We start from the raw sequence: 8,538 nt of genomic DNA on the forward strand, positions 1-8,538 counted from the left end.
TTTAGATGGGGTCACCAGAACTAAATCTAGTGCTCTAGGTGAGGGTATAACATGGACCAATTTATAAAGCTCAGCACAACCTTAATTGTGAAGTCACAGCAAGCCCTCTATAAAAGTAAAATATTTTTTCCTGAGTGTTTAATGTTACTTCTGAAAGCTGAAGCTAGACTAATTCAAACTGGAAATAAGGTGCAGATTTTTAGCCATGAGGGTAATTAACCATTGGAACATCCCTGGCAATGCTTAAATCAAGATTGGATGTTTTACTAAAAGATATGCTCTAGTTCAAACTGGAATTAATTCAGAGAAGTTCTATGGCCTGTGTTATGCAGGATGTCAGACTATTTAATCACAGAGGTCCCTTCTGTCTTCATAATCTATGGCACTATGAAACTAATTTAGAACTCAATAAGTTTTTATTGGAAGCAGAAGCTGTTTCTCCGCAATTGCTGCAGGGACCTTCACCATCATGGCTGCCACCCCCCACTGTTCCCTAGTACCCTAGAATCCACTGTGACACCATTGGGCCTTCATCCTGAGAGGTGTCCTGACCAGACCAAACCAAAGAGAGGGATCCATACACATTGCCACTTCTACCAGCTCTGGCTAAATACAAAGCACCACCTGGGATGTCAGACTTAGTTATTCCCTGCTGCTCCCACCCCCATGTGTCCTTTTCCTTCCCTACCTTATTTCTTGTGTTTAATAAGAGTCTGGTTTACCTGGTCATGACTGTATATTTTGCAACACTTCTGTAAGCCTGTGATGAGAAAGGCAGCTGAAAACAATGCCCAAAACAGCTTGATGCTTGTACATGTTGGTCAGGTCTTTGAGTAACTAGTATAACCATACGCCTCGCTTGCAGGAAACACAGAATTAACACCAGAAACAGGAATTGCTTTTTCTATTTTTGCTGTTCTTTTCTTTCCCTTCTTGCATGTGTTTGTCTTGTTTTGTCTTCTAGGAAATGGGATCACGCTTTAACAACAGCTCCTGCCCAGCTCACCTAACTTATTTTCTTTTCTGAAAAAAGGGCAGTTACTGCCATCTCTAATACTAGCTAAAAAAAATCAATTGAGTTTTTAAAAAAATAAACTCTCTCTACAGCTTAAGAGAACAAAGAATGTTGTTAAAATAAAAGCCTTAATACTTTACACTTCAAAAGCTTTAGCTGTTTTTCTTTCTTTTTCTGTTTCTTTAATAAAAGGCTAAATTAATTTTAATAGTGTGTTTGTCACAGTACTAAGGAGGCTAAAATCTCTGTATACCAAACTTATCTTTGAACCAGCTTCTGTCAGTGAGAGAGACAAACTTTTGAGCTTTCACAGAGCTCTTCTTTCTGTCAGGACTACTTAGTTTCCTTAACAGTCTTTTTGGAGGAACTTTCTATCTATCTTAGGATGCTTATATGGCTCCTATTACTATAGTAGCTGAGCACCTCCCAGTCTTTAATATTTATACCCCACCACATCCTTGCAAGTTAGGAAAGTGCAATTATCAGACTAGAGACTGCTCTAAATGGAAGGGGGACTGGTTTAAGGAAAGAAGTCAGAGGCTGCATGTGAGTAGGAGCAGCAGCCTGGAAGTCAGCTGGGGAGGGAAGACCAGACAGCAGGTAGTAGGGGTACAGCCAGAATTTTCCTAAGGAGGGGACCAAGTTTACCTGCCAAGTGGCAGATGTCACAGTATGTGCTACATTCCCAAGTTCCTCATGGGTGGGATCCCACTTTATGTATGTGTTGCATTCCAAGAGGCACGCACATATGCATGGGATTCCCATCGCTCATGTCCTTGTCAAGCTGCCCTGTCTCCTTCTGAAGCAGGCCTGGGAGTAGAAGGGATGGAGGAGGCAGCATTAGGAGGAGATGGTGGCCTGGGAAGTAGTGAGGACACCTAGTGCCGCTTTCCCTCCCACTGGAGAGATTGGTCAGGACCTCTCCTCTTCATCCCACAAGAGAATACTGTTGTTCTCTAGCAAAGGTGTGTGGGGCTGGGCTCCCTTGTCTCGTCCCTTCATTGAGGAGCTGCCCCGTAGCCTGGGAGCTGGTCAGAGACATGCTGTGACTGGTAGGGGCCAGATGTAGCTAAAAGATACAGGGCTGTGAGGGAGGTATAGTCTGTTTTGAGACAGGTTTTTTTTTTTTTTTTCCATGCAGAGTGAATGTAAATGGGTATTAGGTTAGGTAAAATTAGTTAGGAAAATGTTTGCTAGATGGGCTAGGATATTGCATAGGATAGTGCCGGGGTTTGTGATTAAATATGCTTTCTTATCCTGGGATCAGATGTTTTAGAATAGGTGTGCATGCAGTTAGGGTTCTGTTTACTTTGTGGTAACTTGGACATAATGTCTGCTGCAGGGTTTCTGGACTGTGCAGCAGACTGGAAATTCTGAAGCAGTACCTTGATTTAGAATGTTAGATTCATTTTAATTAAGTGACATAATATAAAAAGAATAATGCAATCATTCCAGAGGGTCCTGAATTGTTTATTTTTGTGTTAAATTTATTCTGTGCTTGTTGGACTAATTATTTATGCAGGGCATTATCATGACACTAATTTAACAATAACTTCTTTATTGACTCCAAAAGCCAAATGGTATTTATTCAATTGCTCTAAACATACCTAAAAAGCCTAAATAATAAGCAATTTAATTCATCCAAATAGTAACAAAATATTTATAAACATTGGATTAAGATACTTACAAACAGGCTAAACTCAAGGAGCTTAGCTCTATATTGGTTAGCTCCACCATGGTCAGGCATGTATTAGCAATGAATCTTTTAACGACATTTACTTTGTATAGACTTTCACAAACAGGTGATGTCATTGCCAATTACTAACTTCAGCTAAAAACCAATTTGACACAATTCACCCTTATTTCCAGTCTTGATCCAGATAAGATTTACAGCCTTCTTTGTCCCAAAAGCCTTTTTTCCTTATCTCTCCCCCTTTTTGCTGACCAACAGTTTTTCTTTTGCATCTAGGTTCACATAGGCCCTAATTTTTGAGATAACACTGGTATATGGGGTAGGAAGGGGCAGGTATTAATACAGAATCTCTTTGTCTTATTTAAAACCGTGTGCAGTCACCCCTATTGGTCAGATGCCTTCATTTTAGAAACCCTCCCTTATTTCCTTACTTATTCTTTGAAGCAGACATTCTCCCTACTTCATTATTTGTGGCATTATAAGTCACTATCTTCAAGGCTTTTCTTTACAACACATATTTCCTTAGCCAGACTTACACTAACCATAGGTCTTTAATTTCATATTTATCTTACAGTGCTGGCACTACATTTTCGCTTTTCAGTATTCCACAGATATTTGTCATGACAATGCATAATTTCACTGTAGAAGTTGTCAGAGGATGAAGGTAGAGGTTTTGTCAGCTGTGTTGGGACAGGTGGGGTTTTTATGACAAGCGGAGACATAACTAATTAAGTAGATGTTTCTCGATAAAATAATCAGCAGTAATATAGATAAAAGTGTTGGCATTTACCTTGTCTTGCTTAGGCTTCTGACTTAACCTGTTGAGGTGACTGGAGCAGTTTTCTCTCAGAATGTAGTGCTTCAGATTGTCTGCAGACTCAGAAAGATAACACTGCATCCTTTACAGTTGTTTTGTTTCCAGGGTGTTCTTTGCAACCATGAAGTCTAGAAATAAATATTTTTTAAAATGGAAGTTTAGATTCTGGAACACAATTCTGCTGTGGGTTCTACAGCAAATTCCGAAGCCAAAAATAATCACATAATAAATGGGGAACTGCTGGTTAGGGAGTCAACTACCTGATGGATGTTGCTATCTAGTTAAACAGCAGTGCAAGGATGCAGTGACACTGGCTCAGAAGAAGTAGTTCCCTCCCTACACTTGGAAGCAAACTCCTGAAGAACATAGGAGTGGGGTGGTAGAATTTTTTTTTAATCTGCTATTATTGAATGCCAACTGAGTAGGTCAGCAGCATAATTCAAAAGGACTCTCTCATTACCTGAATGGGTGAGAACCACCAGCAGCTGTTTGTATTAAAACCCGTAGGCTGAAGAAAGGATATTCTGCTGAGATGTACTGGCTTGAAGAGGGATGCCATAAGTATTTTTTTTGTTTGTTGCTGCATTAGCATGGCATGTGTTACAGTAAGTATTTGACCCCTTGTTCTTATGCTAATAAGTGGTTGGCTACAGCATGGTTGTTAGCATATGGATCTGTGTTGTGACATCCAGCCAGTTGCCCATTTTCGGGATGGCTAGGGAGACTTGATAGTTCCCCCAAAATTTTCTTGTAGTGTCAGCTCAAATTAATTGTGTGAATGGGTATTCACCTGTCAATAGGCATATGGGCTCCAATGACAGAGAGAGAGTGTAAAGGAGGCTTGAGAAGAAAATTTCAGCTAGAGGTTTTAGGGATGGAATTAGGTCAATTTTTTGTCAATTTTTCCTTAGAATGACAGCTGAGCTCCACTGTTCTTTTGGGTGATGGAATCTTGAGCAGAACTCTGGAGAGAAACATCTTGACTGGTTGAGGTGAGTGTGGATAATGTTGTAATTTTCAGTGACATAATATTGGACATGTATGAGGAGACTTTGGCAAACCAGTAAAGTGCCTGAAACCACTATGGCTTATTGTTAAGGGCAGCCTAGTCAGCAAGCTGTAAATTGGCCATTCAGCAGTCTCAGCGTGACCAAAGTGGGAGTTTTGGGGTGCCACAGAAAGGGCAGCTTGAGCCCGCATCCTGCCTGATAAGAATTGTGTTGAAGTTGCTGATACATGCATTTTAAAAGAGCAGGATGTGCCTCAGGAATGTGTATTGGGGTCTCAAGGCTGCAAACTCTGGAAGAACCCACACTTGGTTAGTCAGTAATCAGAAGGAGCCTCTTGCTTGCCCATTGGAACGGCTTGCTTTACAAGTTTTCTTTAAGGGACATGTCATTCTATTACTAATGTATAAATAAGGGGAAAAAGCTTGAGGTAGTTGGACTCGTTTGGGGACTTTTTTTGGACTCTCCCTCTGTATACATCTTGCGGTCCCCACTGGCAGATGGAAGATTTGGCCATCAGAAGTCTGCCACTGTGTCACACGAAAGCCACACTCAGCTTTGGTAATTATCAAGGATTGGGGGCATTTTATTAACCTGTTGCGGACATGTGTAAGTGCTTGAGATTAAGTAAAGTTTAGCTTTAAGTGAAAGCACTCTTGTGTTGTCCTGTTTGTGCCATCCATCTATCAGTTGGATGGCTCTGTCTTCCCTGATTTATTTCCTGACACCACCTCGCACAGAGTAAAAGTTACCAAGAGCTTTGGGTTGAAAAACCCCAGGTAACAGATGCACATCTTAGAAGTCACGCATCCAATAAAGAGCATAACGCTTACTACAGATCAAATTTCATTTTTAATAGCAAAGTATTTAAATTACTAACACTTTTAGATAGACTAATTATTAATATGATATAGTAATGCAATAATAAAAGGCAAACATTTATTTTAATTGAGGGAGTCTTCATAGTTAATATGGTATTTAATCTTACTTAAATGGAATATTGTGATGATGAACTTGAGTCTACAAAGCTAACTTGTCTGATTGAACCTGACTTCAGTAAAACAATTTCCTAGAAAAGCCTGAAAGAGCTATTTTAAATATGAAATCAATACACTTGCTTAAAAGATATTGAAAAGGTGTTGATGTTGCTATCTTTGCTCTGTGTCTCAGCTTTCCTTGTTGAGGGAAAGTCTCCATTTGCCCACTGTAGTTATATATCTGAAATGAATAACTTTTTGTTTTCTTACAATTGATTTTCTATCCGTATAATTTCTGTTCTTTATGCAAAAGAAACTGTATTGCAATTTAAAAAAAAACTGTTTGAAGCTGTTGGTGCACTTATATATCAGAAGGATCCTCCAAACCCGACATGCTAAAGTGGAGCCTGATTATAATTGTTAAAATAAAAAAAGATATAATGTATGACCACTTACAAATTTATTTCTTCAGTAGGTAAAATAGAAGTCTGGTTTTAATATTTGCCTCTAGATGGTGCTAGTGTTATTCTGGTGTCCAAAATCATAGTTAAAAGAAATGCTTCAAATGATAACAAAAACATTCTACTTGTAGTTTTTGAATACAGCGAGTCAGGTTTATTCAACACACCTTATGTTAATGGTTTGTATACAAAAAGGCCTCACAACTATAATTTCCATTGAGTGAACCACCCCAAAATCTATGTTCACATAACACTTAAGAAGTTTTGATTTAAATGAACAGAAGCCAGTATGTTCAGAATTAGGGCTAAAACTCTATGCTTAAGGAAATGTTGAATATAAGGATTGTGGCACATGTTGGATGTAAGCTACCCACTAGCTGAAGCTCCCTCTTTCCAAGCCATTAATCTATCATATAAAAATGCAGAAAGCTTATTTTTATAACATATTAGAGTTGTGCAAAAAATATTTCACATATGTAAACCATGTTGTATGTGATGTGCCTGTTTCTGTACTGTTATCTATGCAAAGCATTTATGCTTAGCTGCTATTTCCCTGAAGCCCTTCTGGAAACAAGATGTTGTCTCTTAAGAGGTTATTCTGGTCAGCAAAACAAACCAGAATTTATTGTATTAAAATAATTCCATGTATAGATGTTAGTACAGAGTTGGTGAAATGGCATTATTTCATATCAGGTTTGAAACAGTGTTTTCTACTTGTTATACAATTACTAGTAACTGTTGTTTAATTCATCCACTCTGCTTTTAAAATATTATGCCATATAGGGCTTTTGATATATTCCAGGAACGGTTCCCCTCCTTGCCCAACCCTCCTTCATTTTGGGCACCAATGGGTCCTGCTGCACACGGTTCATCAGTATTGGCTCTCAGATATGGAAAAATCTTAACTCGGCTCCTCTCTGGGCCATTGTTTCTGACTAGCATGTTTCTGTCTTGCAGGATAGAGACTTCCACCTGAGGTAAGGTCCAGAGGGTGGGCTGTTCTATCACCTGGTAGAGATATTCTGTATGGATCACATCTGTTGCCATTCAAGTCTCATCTGTGGTAATATACAGGATGTGCATACACGCAGTGACCGTGGGTGAAATCCTAGTCCTACTAGAGACAATGACAAAATTCCCAGGATTGCATCCACTGAATTCAGCTGAAGATCTCTACTTCAGGGGAAAACTGCAAATGTTCTGTTGTAGGGACCAGATAAAAAAATGGATTTAACCACTTAAAGTCACTTTGTTCTCTTTTAGCAGAATAGAAAGTAATACAAGTAACTATCATTATAAATAGAATATCAGGATTGGAAGGGACCTCAGGAGATCATCTAGTCTAACTTCCTGCTCAAGGTAGGACCAATCCCTAGGCAGATTTTTACCCCAGTTCCCTAAATGGACCCCTCAAGGATTGAGCTCACAATCCTGGTTTTAGGGGGCCAATGCTCAAACCACTGAGCTTTCCCTCCTAGAAGTATTTTATTGCTGTCTGGTAAGGGTTAGTTACTTAACTTTTCTCCTTCCCTGCACCTCTGTGACTGATTCCCTGCCCAGTGTCCCTAATGCAAACTGTCTTAGGGTATGCAATCTGTAGTCCATAAAACGTCTGTCCCTTACTGCTCAAACCTGTGAGATACTGTGCTTCAATGGGAATTGAGGATGTGCAGTGCTTCTGTGGATTGATTGATTAATTTGGAAGACATGTGCAGACAACATGGATCCTGGTCTGGTGAGCTAACCATTTAGGTCACACAGATTACTCATGGCTTATGGGTAATTAACTTGCTAATTATTCACAGATCATTTTGCTATGTGGTGGTGGTTTTCTGAAATGACAGGAATTATTGAAGCTGAAAGAAACATTGTGGTCTTTTTTTTTTCTTTTTTTTTTTTAATGTTACCTCACGTTGTCAGATCACATCCTATCCCAGCATCATGTTTTTGTATGTACAAGATAAGAGCCAAAAAACCCTAAGCCGCCCTTCCTTCCACTTGGGTGCAACCTGTCATCTCAAGAAACAAGAGATACTTTATTTGGTGGGGTGACAAATCATTAGTATGCTTTTGAGACTGAGATACTTTTTCTTGATTCAGGTTTTAGTACCAGAATAAATTTTAGATGAGAGAGAAACCTGGGATTCTGATTACTTCTGGTCTTTAAAGATCTCATAGCATTTTTTGCAAAAGTAAGGGAGTCCTCACATGCTATTTCATTATTATTATTTTATATTTTGGTTGCATAGTTGTAGCCCTCTCTTACATAGTGAAACTTGTTTGCCTGATATCATCAATGTTCTATAGTTGCATCTGACCTGAGTTCTGGACAACCATGTCTAGTTCCAGCTAACGTCTGTGAATGGGTGTAAACCCATCAGACCAAAATCTTGCTTAGCAATTCATGACAGTCAATTGTGGGAAAAATAGTTTTCTTCAGCCTCAAACTTTTATCATTTTGGCCTTCAAACCAGACGTTTGAACTTCCAGGATCATTAATTTATAAAAATCAGCTTCAATAACAAACAAACAAAAAAAACCCCACAAACCCATTTTGAACCAAATTCA

This window comes from Gopherus flavomarginatus, chromosome 4, assembly GCF_025201925.1.
Source record: "Gopherus flavomarginatus isolate rGopFla2 chromosome 4, rGopFla2.mat.asm, whole genome shotgun sequence".
In the NCBI taxonomy this organism is placed as follows: domain Eukaryota; kingdom Metazoa; phylum Chordata; order Testudines; family Testudinidae; genus Gopherus; species Gopherus flavomarginatus.